This window comes from Nelumbo lutea, chromosome 8 (genome assembly GCF_056320005.1).
Source record: "Nelumbo lutea isolate HS-2025 chromosome 8, American lotus-T2T, whole genome shotgun sequence".
NCBI lineage: Eukaryota > Viridiplantae > Streptophyta > Magnoliopsida > Proteales > Nelumbonaceae > Nelumbo > Nelumbo lutea.
Window position 1 is genome coordinate 42,967,733 of NC_142691.1, and position 14,362 is coordinate 42,982,094.

The 14,362-nt window shown below is 40.6% G+C and overlaps 1 non-coding gene across 1 annotated transcript; it reads left to right on the plus strand.

Moving 5' to 3' along the window:
- The first annotated feature begins 12,121 nt into the window (after positions 1-12,121).
- On the plus strand, positions 12,122-12,228 carry LOC148843926 (small nucleolar RNA R71). The gene has a single exon (XR_016103929.1). It is a non-coding gene; the product is annotated as a small nucleolar RNA R71 (small nucleolar RNA).
- The last annotated feature ends 2,134 nt before the right edge of the window (positions 12,229-14,362 follow it).

Below are 14,362 nucleotides of genomic sequence, written 5' to 3' on the forward strand. Positions count from 1 at the left end.
AACCTGTAAAGGCCTAGTTTTAAATAGTTAAAACTGCTATAAGCCCATTTAAAGGATAAAGCTATATGGGCTGAACTGGGTAACCCTAATTCAGCCCATATACCTAGATAATAATAATGGTTAATATTATGGGATTTTAACGGGCTTCCAATGGGCTTTACAAATAATTAATTGATTGGATCAATTTATCCCTACATGAGATGTAGGGATGTCTGATGTGCTGTGTACATAGGCCATAAGTACTTGGCCCATGCTCATTCAACGGTGGCTCTTGCACACACCATGGCTAAATGCACATCATTTCCATGGTGTCCCTTTTGGTCATTGGATGACCTCCCTCATTGGTGGGCCCCACACCTCATCGAGAGGTTACGTGTGGAACCCTAGCCGATTTAAGGCCCACCGAAATCTGGCTTTATGAAAGTTAGTGGGAGCCACTTTGTTTAGACCTAAATCAAACTATGGCGCAGTTATTTGTTCCCTCTAGCTAATATGAGTGCAAGTGATAGGGAGATTCATATGATGAACTCTCTAAAGGCCTTCCATCATTAGAATGAGGATGGCTCCTTCAGTAATGAGGAAACGCACCAGAAAATGGGCTATCCATTTGTTGTTGGGTTTGTCTAAGTGTTTCATAAGATGATAAGGGCGTCATAGACCGATGTGGGAGGGGCTTCACTAGAAAATGGGAACTCTCTCACAGTACATTGGCGTTCATGAATATGATGGGTAAGCACTCACGGGATAGAAAAATTTACCTAAAAACGGCTCGAACCTTGTCTGACAGAGGCCAAAGGGAAAACTCATATGATGAGTGGATATGATCCTTCATAGAAAGGTGGTGGGGTTATGCAGCTGAAACAGTTGGCTCCATGCACCCTATGTGATTTCCCACATTTCCAGAGACAACCCGTAGTCTCCATCACTGAGAAATGAGGGAAATCTCAGAGATGAATAAATGGAAATGGATCTAGATAAAAAGGCATATCTATGAAATGAACATGAATCAAATTAGGTTGTGGACTGATGTTTGCTCTTTTATCAGAAAATGGCAAACGGATCTTTTGCAAAGCTTCTTGATGACAACAAGCTTAAGGGCCTAAACTACGCCGACAGGTACAGGAACCTTATGCTAGTCCTAGCTTCAGAAAAGTTTGACAAAGTGGCAAAGAATCCTGCCCCGGAGCGTCCGGGAGACAGGGCTTCTAAGGCCCGAAGGAGAGACTATCAGGAATGGGAGGAGAAAAACTCCCTAGCCCGGTGTTACATCATCGCCTCCTTGGACAACCCAATACAGAGGTAGTTCGATCAGATCGAACTTGCCAATGACATATTGGACAGCCTGAGGACGATGTATGAAGAGCAGAATCATTCTACTCGACAAAAGGTCTTGAATCAGTTCATGACCACTCAAATGTCTAAGGGCCAACAAGTTCACGACCATTGTCTTCGGATGATGGGTTACATCAACGAACTAGAGGCTCTTGGATCCGGGCTGGACCTTGCAACCCAGATAGATGCTATCCTTAATTCTTTGCCTCCTTCCTTTAATCCGTTCATCAGGAACTATAACATGAACAAGTTGAATGTCAGTTTGCAAGAGCTCAGCAATATGTTGCAAAGAGCTGAAGAACTTATTAGAAATGATGAGCCTATAACTATGCTTGTTGAAGCTAGCAAAACGGGCAAGAGAAAGAGGAAGGCAAAGAAGCCTCAGAAGAAAGCCACCAAGGGAAAAAGGCTGATGAAAGACAAAGCATCGGATGCTTGTCACTTTTGCAAGAAGACCGGCCACTGGAAACGGAATTGTCCTGCCTACCTGGAACCCAAGAAAGGTAATTTTGAATCTTGTGTTATAGAAACCAATTTATTGGTAGATTTTGCGTCCTGGTGTATTGACTCCAGGCCTTCAACTCATGCATATAACTCACTGCAGGGGTTCAAGGTAAGCAGAAGGCTGAGTGAAGGAGAAGTCACTCTCTACTTGGGTACTAGGAACCGTGGAGTTAACTTTTAGAGAATGAAAGATTGTACTCAAAGATTGTCTTTAGGTACAAAACTTAAGAAAAATTTGATTTCTGTTTCAAAACTATGTGCAGATGGTTCTTCTGTCTTCTTTAGTAATATGATTACTATTAAAAGAAATAACATATTCATCGCATACGGGGAACTAGAGAATGGTCTCTATGTTCAACATCCTTCTCTAGAAACTAACATAACGGAAACTATGTCAGTTGAAATCCCCAAAAAGAGAGCCTGTGATACAGTTAATCCCACGTGTCTGTGGCATTACCGACTTGGCCACATCGGTGTTGACCGAATAACAAGGTTGGTAAAGGATGGTCCTTTGGATTTTCTAACTGTAGAAAATCTTCCCACCTGTGAACCTTGCCTAGAAGGCAAGATAACGAAATGGCCATTTAACAGTAAGCCTGAAAGATGTACAAGCACACATGACTCAATACATATTGATGTATGTGGTCCCCTGAGTGTTAGGACACAGAATCAATACGTGTATTTCATCACCTTCACAGATGATTTCTCACGATATGGTTACGTGTACCAAATGAGACATAAGTCTGAATCCTTTGAAAAGTTCAAAAATTTTAGACAAGAGGTCGAGAAACAGTTGGGGAGAGAAATTAAAGCCCTTCAATCTGATCGAGGTGGCGAGTATCTCTCTGATGAGTTCAGGAACTACTTAAAGGACAATGGGATAATATCACAATTAGCTCCTCCTGCCACACAACAACTTAACGGTGTTTCAGAGAGGAGGAATAGGACCTTATTGGATATGGTCCGGTCACTTCTCATACACTCAGAGTTGCCCACATCCTTTTGGGGTTACGCATTAGAGACTGTGATTTACGTGCTGAATCGGGTTCCAACCAAATCGGTTCTGAACACTCCATATGAACTTTGGACCGGAAAGAAACCAAGTGTCAGACACTTGAAGATTTGGGGTTGTCCAGCACACGTTAAAAGAAAGAGTGCGGACAAGTTGGAATCCAAGATGAGTCATTGCCTATTTGTAGGCTACCCAAAAGGCTCTGTAGGTTACCTTTTCTATGACCCAAGTGAGCAGAAAGTGTTCTACAGTCGAAATGCCCAGTTCTTGGAGACCGATTATATCCTGGACACCCATCGTCAGGAAATTGTTCTTGATGAGGAGAGTTCAGGAGCAGTGGGAGATGTCCCATAAGTTCCAGGTAGTGACCAACCTAGAAGATCTACTCGGGTATCCAGGCCACCAGCCGTTATGGTTATGACCAGGATAGTTACCTGGTGGAAACCTTGACTAGTGAGGAGGATCCCGTGACTTATGCAGAAGTTATGTTGGACATAGATTCCTAGATGTGGGTGGAGGCCATGAGAGCAGAGATGGACTCAATGGAGACAAACAGAGTCTGGACTGTAGTAGATTCACCCTCCGGGGTAAAAGTAATTGGTTGCAAATGGATTTACAAGAGGAAGAAGGGCCCCGATGGTAAGGTTGAGACTTTCAAAGCTCGTCTGGTGGCGAAAGGGTTCACTAAGAAAGAGGGCATCGATTATGAGGAAACCTTTTCGTCTATCGCCATGCTTAAATCCATTAGGATCCTGCTAGCTGTAGCAGCATACAATGATTATGAGATTTGGCAAATGGATGTCAAAACTACATTCCTGAATGGAGATCTTACTGAAGATATCTATATGCAGCAGCCGCAAGGCTTCATAGTTGCGGGTCAGGAAAACATGGTATGTAAATTTAATAGATCCATTTATGGACTTAAGCAAGCTTCTAGAAGTTGGAACATCCATTTTGACTCTGCCGTCAAATCATTTGACTTCGAGCAGAATTCGAATCAACCCTATGTTTATAGGAAGTACAGTGGAGATAAGGTTACCTTTTTGGTTCTGTATGTAGATGACATTCTACTCATTGGGAATGATGTAGGAATGTTGACTACCGTGAAAATATGGCTTTCACAGCAATTCTCCATGAAAGACCTTGGAGAGGCCACCTATATACTAGGTCTTCGACTCTATAGAGATAGATCGAAGCGGATAATAGGATTATCCCAATCTGCCTACATTGACAAAATAGTTAAAAGATACAACATGGAAAACACCAAGAAAGGAAATGTTCCTTTCAGGCACGGAGTCACTCTCTCCAAGAAGATGTCTCCCAAGACTTCTGAGGAGATTGACGGCATTAAAGACGTTCCCTATGCCTTTGCCGTAGGGAGCATCCTGTATGCCATGCTGTGCACTCGCCCTGAGATTGCTCAGGCGATGAGTGTAATAAGCAGATTTCAGGCCAACCCAGGGCAGGAGCATTGGACTGCTGTGAAAAACATACTTAAGTACCTTCGAAGGACAAAAGAGTTTTGTCTAATATTCGATGGTAGGTCACTACAGATCCAAGGGTATACAGATGCCAAATTCCAGTTGGATCCAAATGATAGAAAGTCTTCATCTGCATATGTTTTCACGATAGGATCATGTGTTGTTTGCAGGAAAAACAGCAAACAGGGGTCCACTACAGACTCCACGACTGAGGCCGAGTACATTGCCGCAAGTGAGGCTTCCAAGGAAGCCGAGTGGATGAAGAAGTTCGTTCACGAGTTGGGAGAAGTTCCATCCAACACATCACCCATCCCATTGTTGTGTGACAACAATGGAGCTATTGCTCAGGCTAAGAAGCCACGAGCCCACTCGAAGTCGAAGCACATCGAGAGGAAGTACCATGTATTGAGGGAGATTGTTGGTTGATGTGTGGCTCATTGTGACACTAGCAAGTGCACTATCCATTCAAGTAATAAAGTAGTGAGTGAAGTATCGTTCCCACGAGGATTTAGGAAACAATTACCAATACTAAATTGAGCACTTCTTATCTGATCAACAAATAAATCAAAACTTTAATGAAAGCTAAAAAAAATCCTAAATTAAAATCTATCTAAATCATTGGCCCAATTGCCTTCAAATCAGGTTAGAAGAGTAAGCAGTAAATGTCAATCTCAGAATTCAGCAATCTATCAATTTGGATCATTCGAATAAATCATGATTGAGCCTTGGTTTGGTGAAACCCCAAGGTCATGAACAGCCTCTCTCAAACGCATGTTCATCCTATGCATGAGTGACGGCTCTTCTATCTCTAACAAGAATCTAATCCCCATGCATGCATTTCTTCAAACACTTCTGAAGAATCAATTCAAATCTGAATTGATCACCAACTGAATTGTGCAAGTTATCTCTAACCTTGCACTCAATTCAGTTCTTGAATAGTAGATCTGAATTCCTAGAGTCCCTCTCAAGCACTCTAGGAATTCCAAGCTGTAGATTAATTCGGCCAATCTGAAAATTGCAGATCTGAATTCTCTTTCAAGCAATTCAGATCTTGCAATCTCATATCTGAGAATTCAGATCTGAGTTTTGAAGGTTAGTTGGCCGAATTACTCTACAATAACACCCTTATTCAAGAAACTTCAAGTATAATTCATGACCATTTGAATGAATCAAAAAGAATTAGATTGTTGAACTGAAATTTTACAAGCTGAAATACATCAAGGAAGAATGGAAACAAGGAAAAAGAAGAAAGAAAATATAACAAAGAAACTGAATTCAAATCAAAAGAGAATGAAACTACAAATGATTTATTACAAAAGATCTTTGAATCACAAACCCTCAATTCAAACTCACCTTCTTCTTCTAGCTTGCTTGTCTTGAACTTCCTTCAGCCCTTCTTCTTCTTCTTCCTTGCGCCTAGCCTTCTTCTCTTCTCTTCTCTCAAGGTGGCCGAACCTCTAAGAGTGGGAGAGCCTTCCTCTCAAGCAATTGAACAACTCTCTCCCCTCCTAGAGGCCTCCTTATATAGTTTTTCAAGGGGGCTCTTGCCCCTTCTTGAAGTCTCTAGAATTGGGTGTATTACACCCCTCATGAACCTTTTAGAGTGCTCCCTCCTTCTCTTCAAGAAACATCTACGAGTTGCCGCCCCTAGCTCCCTTTGGGCTGCTATTTGGGCTACAACTTAGCTTGCTTTTAAGCTCATGTGGGCTACACTCTAGGCTGTTATTTGGGCTAAAAATGGGCTGGGCCGAAATTTCCTTCTTGTTAGGCTTCTTCCCTTGGGTTTTCCAAAGAGTTAGCTTGCACTACTTGGGCCGAATGAAACTCCCTTGCTCTCATGGCTGGGCCGGACTGAACTTGATAAATTTTGGGCTTTTTTTTCTTGATTTTGCCTCTTTTTGTTGATTTGGCTCCCCCTGAAATATTTCTTGCAATCAAGCTAAAATAGGGCAAAATCTAATTAACCAGCATAAAATTTCAATGCAAAAACCTCATAAAATATAGATAAATTGTAGGTTCATCAAATACCCCCACACTTAAGCTTTTGCTTGTCTTCAAGCAAAGACATCAGCCAGAAACTTAACATTCCCCCCTTCTGTTCTCACCATTTACTTGGTGAACTTTTTAAGATAGAAATGCATTGAGTAGTCAGGGAACTTTTGTAAGTGCTCAACTCTTATTCTTGTAAATTACCATTTAAGATATGTATCAGATCCAAGGAAAAGAGAATATGAATTTCATCATAGTCTAGCCTTCACTCCTAATTCATATACAAATCAGCTCCTTAATTGTCAAGGTTAATAATCAAATTTTACTAAGTTTCACATCTGTAACTAAATCTCAATGAGAGTTCAACTTTAGAGTGCCCCTTTGAACCTCGATTGTCACTACAATTACTTATTTCTAAGGGTGAGTGCATCTTATACTCCATCTCACCCTTTTCTTTTTTTTCTTTTTTTTTTTTTTTTTTGGTGTGAGTGCATCTTATGCTCCATCTCACACTGGTCACTTACTTGAGGTAGGACTCATGTTCTGAGCTGCTAGTTTTACTATTCAGCTCAAAATAGCGGAGTCAATTTGGGCTTTTGAACCTCAAGAATCAGCACTTTAGATGTGCACTAGCTCTCTTGACCATTAACCATAAAATCAAGGGCTTCCATACACATGAAGATAGTTAGGGCTAGTCATGCTGAAAAGCATATTCAGCTCCCCTTTTCTCATGCATATATCAAATTGGGTCATTCACAAGAATAAAAACTTAACAAGTACATCAGTCTCCCTCAACTCATTGAATTCCTTTAAAAAAAAATCATCAAATAAATAGTAATGAACTTGAGGGGTTCCAGTCTTTTATGGTTATGTCATTGCCTGCATATGTGTGTTGGGGTGAATGAGGTGCATGGTTTCAGCCCCCATACCCTAGCCTCGGGCTCACTCCCCCACACTTAAGATGAACATTGTCCTCATGTTCGTAGTGTTAGGGGATCACACTTGCTAGAGCAAACTGAAGAAAAGAAAATGATGAACTGAGTCCTTAAAGAATTGGAATTTTGAGAAAAAGATCTTTATTTTACTAACTAATATTCTAAAAAGATAAATGACAAAAAGATTCCTTAACTTGTTCATGAGCAAGCATAAGAGATTATTGGTTATCAAGATAAACAGTGGATGGAGGGGGTACAGTACCGCCCATTAAATATGGTTTCAGGCGCTGACCATTTACTTTAAACATGCCCTGAACCGGGTGGGTGAGTTCTATAGCCCCATGGGGAAAAACCTGTGAAATGGTAAAGGGTCCAGACCACCTGGATCTCAGCTTACTTGGAAACAAGCGGAGACGGGAATTATATAACAATACCTGTTGGCCTACATAAAAATCCCGTCTCAGCAAGTTCTTATCATGCCAGTTTTTTATTCTTTCTTTATAAACTTTGGCATTCTCATAGGTGGTAAGTCTGAATTCATCCAATTCATTCAATTGCAACCGCCTTTTAGCCCCTGTGGCCTGAATGTCAAAATTTAAGAATTTAAGAGCCCAATAGGCCTTGTGTTCCAATTCAACTGGTAAATGGCATGCTTTACCAAAGACCAATCTGTAGGGGGACATGCCAATGGGTGTCTTAAATGCAGTTCTGTATGCCCATAATGCATCATCTAATTTGATGGACCAATCTTTTCTGGCGGATGCTACGGTCTTTTCCAGAATTCTTTTGAGTTCCCTGTTAGCCAACTCCACTTGGCCACTGGTTTGAGGGTGATAAGGGGTAACTAATTTATGTGTAATTCCATATTTCTGCATTAACCTCTCAAATTGGCTATTGCAGAAGTGAGTTCCCCTATCACTAATTATAGCTCGCGGAGTGCCAAATCGGGAGAATAGCTTCTTTAGGAAGTGTACCACCCTTCTTGAGTCATTTGTGGGTAAAGCCATGGCTTCTACCCATTTGGATACATAGTCAACTGCAATGAGGATGTACTTATTCCCAAAAGAATTCGGGAAAGGTCCCATGAAATCTATACCCCAAACATCAAAGATTTCACAGATTAAAATATTGGAAAGGGGCATTTCATTCCGTCGGGAAATGTTTCCCGATCTTTGGCATTTGTCACATGTGGACACATACCGATGGGCATCTTTGAAAAGTGTGGGCCAATAAAAACCTGATTGCAAAACCTTGGCTGCAGTGCGACTAGCTCCAAAATGACCTCCTGCTTCTTTATCATGGCAAAATTGGAGTACCGACTCCATCTCCTCCTCGGGGACACATCTCCTTATGATCTGATCTGCACACAATTTATACAAAAAGGGTTCCTCCCACAGATAGTATTTTACATCAGAAAGGAATTTCTTTTTCTGTTGATATGAAAGGTTAGGAGGAAGGACTTGTGCAGCTAGATAATTAGCAAAATCAGCATACCAAGGATATGAGTATTTCTGTATTGAGTACAACTGCTCATCCGGAAATTCTTCTCGAATGTTGCTGGTTATCTCCTCTTTCGAGCTTACCGTGTCCAACCGGGAGAGATGGTCAGCAGCCAGGTTTGCAGCACCCTTCAGGTCTCTAATCTCAATGTCAAACTCTTGCAATAAAAGGATCCACCTGATCAGTCTTGGTTTTGAGTTTTGCTTGGTAAGCAAGTGCCTTAATGCCAAGTGATCTGTGTGGATAACAACCTTGGATAATATCAGATATGAACGAAACTTATCAAGTGCAAATATTACTGCTAGCAGCTCCTTTTCTGTGGTGGTGTAATTGAGTTGGGGTCCAGTCAAGGTTCTGCTAGCATAGTAAATTGGCTGAAAATGTTTGTTCATTCTTTGTCCTAAAACAGCTCCTATAGCAAAATCACTCGCATCACACATTAATTCAAATGGGAGGGTCCAATCTGGTGCTACCATGATAGGTGCATGGATCAATTTTTCTTTCAAGATGTTGAAAGCATGAAGGCATTCAGTTGAAAATTCAAAAGGCACTTCTTTCTGAAGCAAGGTAGATAATGGCTTGGAAATTTTTGAGAAATCTTTAATAAACCTTCTATAGAATCCAACATGTCCTAAGAAACTTCTCAAAGAACGAACAGATGTTGGGGTTGGCAATTTTTCAATTGCCTCCACCTTGGCCTTGTCGACTTCTATACCTCTTTGAGAGATCTTGTGTCCAAGCACTATGCCTTCTTGACCATAAAATGACATTTCTCCCAATTCAACACAAGATGTGTTTCTTTACATCTAGTAAGCACCTGTTCCAGATTATTCAAACATGCATCAAACGAAGAGCCAAAAACTGAAAAATCATCCATGAAGATCTCAATAAATTTTTCAACCATATCAGAAAATATAGACATCATACATCGCTGAAAGGTTGCTGGGGCATTGCATAACCCAAAGGGCATCCTTCGGTATGCAAAGGTTCCATATGGGCAAATAAAAGTGGTCTTTTCTTGATCTTCTGGTGCAATTGGTATCTGGTTATACCCTGAATATCCATCCAAGAAACAATAATACTCATGCCCGGCTAGCCTCTCCAACATTTGATCCATAAATGGGAGAGGGAAATGGTCCTTCCGGGTGGCTTCATTTAATTTTCTATAGTCAATACACACACGCCATCCGGTAACGGTTCTAGTAGGGATGAGTTCATTTTTCTCATTTGGAACAACAGTCGCACCCCCTTTTTTGGGCACAACTTGCACAAGGCTTACCCAAGAACTATCAGAAATAGGAAAAATGATCCCAGCATCTAACAACTTAATTATTTCAGCCTTTACTACTTCTTTCATGTTGGGGTTCAGGCGCCTTTGGGGTTGAACGGAAGGCTTGCTGTCCTTTTCCATCAAAATTCTGTGAGTGCAGATTGATGGATTAATGCCTTTGATATCTTCTACCTTCCAAGCTATAGCATTTTTGTGTTCCCGCAGCACTCTTAATAATTTTTCTCTTTGTAAGGGATTCAGCGCTGCGGAAATTATCACGGGGAGATCTGATGGTTCCTCAAGGAAAGCATACTCTAAATGGGATGGTAATTGCTTCAGTTCAAGGGTGGGGGGTTCTTGGGGTAATGGCTTACCTGATGGTCCAGGCAATTTGCCTAAGTTCTCTAATTTAAGAAACCCCTTTCCCTTGAATTGAGGCTTATCGTTCAGGTATGCTATCATGAGGTTTATTTTTTCATTTTCTCCCTCTTTAAGTTCTCCCTGCTGGAGGCAGAGTTCAAGAGGATCAGTTATTCTACTTACCTGGAAGCATTCATCAATTGTCAATTCAATGGCATCAATCATAAAACAAGAATCATCACTAGAGGGTGCATGTTTCATAGCATCAGACATTTTAAAAATTATCTCCTCATCTTGTATCCTAAGGCTGAGTTGTCCTTGTTGGACATCAATCATTGCTTTCCCGGTAGCCAGGAAAGGTCTCCCTAGGATAAGCGGGACCTCCACATCTTCTTGCATGTCTAACACAATGAAATCAACTGGAAAAATGAATTTGTCAACTTTAACTAACACATCTTCTATGATCCCCCTAGGATGTCTAATGGATCTATCAGCCAATTGTAATGCCACTCTAGTGGGTTGGGGTTCATTCATCCCCAATTTCTTGAAGATAGAATATGGCATTAAATTGATGCTAGCTCCCAGGTCACATAAAGCCTTTTCAATTTTTAAACTGCCAATGGTACAAGGAATAGTGAAACTCCCTGGATCTTTGAGTTTCTGAGGCAGCTTGTTCAGAAGGATAGCAGAACATTCCTCATTTAATGCAACTGTAGCCACATCTCCCAGTTTCCTTTTGTTTGCCAATAATTCCTTCAAAAACCTTGCATAGTGTGGCATCTGGGCTAAAGCATCAGCAAAAGGAATATTAATATGTAAACTTTTAAATATTTCAAGAAACTTACCAAATTCCTTCTCCAATTTTTTTTGCTTCAGCCTGTTAGGGAATGCAACTTGTGGTTGTTGGTGCATCCCTTGTTGTGCTTCTGGTTGTTCCGTCTTCTGTTGTCTGGTCCCAAGGCTTGTTTCTGCCTTGGGTTCAGCCCAATTCTTCTTTTCTACCTCAGGCAACTCTTTTCCACTTCTTAAGGTAATAGCTTGCACCTGCTCTCGTGGATTCACTTCAGTGTTGCTTGGAAGAGTTCCCGGCAGTCTGGAAGAGATTAATTGTGCCAATTTCCCCACTTGGTTTTCCAGGTTTTTGATTGAGGCTTCCTAGTTCTGGAACCTAGTTTCTACACCTGCTATAAATTTTGTCATCAGTTCCTCCAAATTGGATTTTGGTTCAGGCTGATGATAGGTCTGGTGGAACGGCTTGGAAATATGCTGATTTGGCCAGGACTGGTTTGAATGTCCCCTCCATCCTGGATGAAAAGTATGGTGACTCTGGTAACCCTGCTGTCTTGACGAATTGCTGACATAGTCAACTTGTTCAGTAGATGGTCTGAACTGATTGCCAACTTGGCAGTCTGTACTGATGTGGCCTCCCCCACACAATTCACAATTAAGAGGCTGCACATGCATGGCAGCTATCTGCATTTCATCTATTTTCTTACTGAGTGCTCCTATTTGTGCAGATAGTGCTGTATAAGTGTCAACATTATGCAAGCCTTGCTGCTTCCTAGTTTGAGTTCTTTCCGAATGCCATTGATAGTTCTTGGCTGCCATTTCCTCAATAAGTGCATGGGCAACCTCAGGAGTTTTATTATTTATGGATCCTCCGGCTGTAGCATCTAATATGGTCTTATTTGAGTCAGTAAAACCATTATAGAAAGTCTGCACTTGCAGCCAAATGGGGAGGCAATGGTGAGGAACTCTCCTTAACAGCTCCTTGTATCGTTCCCATGACTCATATAAAGATTCCCCCTCTTGCTGGAAAAAAGTAGTGATGTCATTCCTCATTTTAGCAGTTTTAGAAGGGAGAAAATATTTAGAGAGAAAACGGCTGGCCATTTCGTCCCATGTGGCTATAGATCCTGCCGGTAATGAGTTCAACCAAGCTTTGGCTTTATCCTTCAAAGAAAATGGGAATAACCTCAGCCGGATGGCATCATCACTTACCCCATTGTGTTTGAAGGTGTCACAGATTTCCAGGAAGTTAGCAATATGGGCATTCGGATCCTCATGGGCCATACCACAAAACTAAACCGTATTTTGTATCATTTGGATTATGGCCGGTTAAATTTCGAAGTTATTGGCAGCAATAGTTGGCCTGATAATGCTGGAGACAGTCCCGGTGAGGGTGGGCTTGGCATAATCCATCATAGTTCTTTGTTCAGCCATTTCTTGTGCTTCTTGTCTGACTTGCCTAGCAGCTCTCAAACGGACACGGAGAGTCCGTTCAATCTCCGAGTCGTAAAGGATCTCTTCCAGTTCAGGTCTGCTTGTCATAAACTGTTAAAGTCAAAGCAATAAAAATGCCAATATTCACAAAAGAAAATAAATAACTAATCCTATCACATTGAAAATGTAAAGTGAATTATTGGAATAAAAAAAACTACATCCTATCATGAATAAATGAAGCCGATTATACTAAAAGCAGATTTAAACCAATCATCTTATTCAAGGTTCCTTTATCTACATCCATCGATTGCAACATCTGAATTCAGACCCAATTTAGTTGAGTTCAGATCTACAAGTCTTTGGTATTGTTAGTCCAGAGAAATTAACAAATAATAATTCAGATCTGAGCTGTATATCTCATACACACTCATTTGTATACACTACAATATACATCCATTGAGGTTGGAATCAAGTCTGTGATGCTTTAGGGCTGAAATCAGATCTGATCTGAAAAATAATTTAAAAGGATCTGAAATAAACTAAAACCAGTCCTGAGTTAGGCTTGGGTTAAGGATTTTAAGCTCTACAATTGAAGTTCAAACCTGTATAGATGATGCATATGAAACACTTGCTAAGACCTGAAAATTGGGTCTGCAATGTTTGGTATTGCAAGCTATTCGGTCCATACAACTTTTGTAGAAATCTGAAATCAGGTCTGCTAACTGTTGCACTATAGCAGCCCTGCTATAGATCTGAATGCTAATAGAAAAATGGTGTGGAAGTGCCACTTTTGCATGAAATCTCTTGAGGCATAAAAAATTCTCAGATTAAATATACTTTTCTTCAACCAAATCAGCTCAGATAGATCGGAGTACAAGTTATTTAATACAGCAAAGTATGCCCTGTATCCTGCTCTATTCACAACCCCAGTTCAGATCTAGGTGATTGCAGATCCGAATTTCTTCAACCATGACTATCCAATTGTTTTTGGGAGATAGCAGATTTTTTTGTAGGGTGTATTGGGGTGATGATAACCCCCAATTATCCTTTAAATTTACATCAGTTCAGGTCTGAGTTCAGGAGAACTCAGATCTGAACTGTTGCAGATCTGCTACAGCAGAACTCAGATCTGAACTCAGATCTGAGTTCTGATCTGAATCCTTGGTTTCCATTCTTTCGGTTATATGGTTCTTTCTCTCTCTTTTTTTTTTCACTATCTAAATATATATATTTTTTTCTTTTTGTAATGAAAGAAAAGAATAATAAAGGGCTGAGAACAGATTTTTTTTTTCTGAGTATTGCAGTTCTGCTATAGCAGAGTTCAGGTCTGAACTCAAGTCTGAGTTCGGATCTGAAATCTCAATTGCCTTACCTTCAGTTATTTCTACCAAATTGCCTTTGAGGAGTAGCAGAAGTGTCCTAGGGTAAATTGGGGTGGTTATGACACCCAATTCCCCTCAAAATTGCATTAGTTCAGGTCTGAGTTCAGAGGAACTCAGATCTGAACTGTTGCAAATCTGCTGTAGCAGAATTCAGATTTGAACTCAGATCTGAATTCTGATCCGAATTCTCAATTGCTCCTCTGGTTGTTCAAAAGATCTCCTTTTTTTTCATTTTATATATATATATATATATATATATATATTTTGTAATGGAAAAAGAAATAAAATTCTGAAACACAAGCAATTCTTTTCGGCTGAGTGCTACAGATCTGAAATCTGCTGATCTGAGTGCCGAATGCAACTCAGATCTGCAA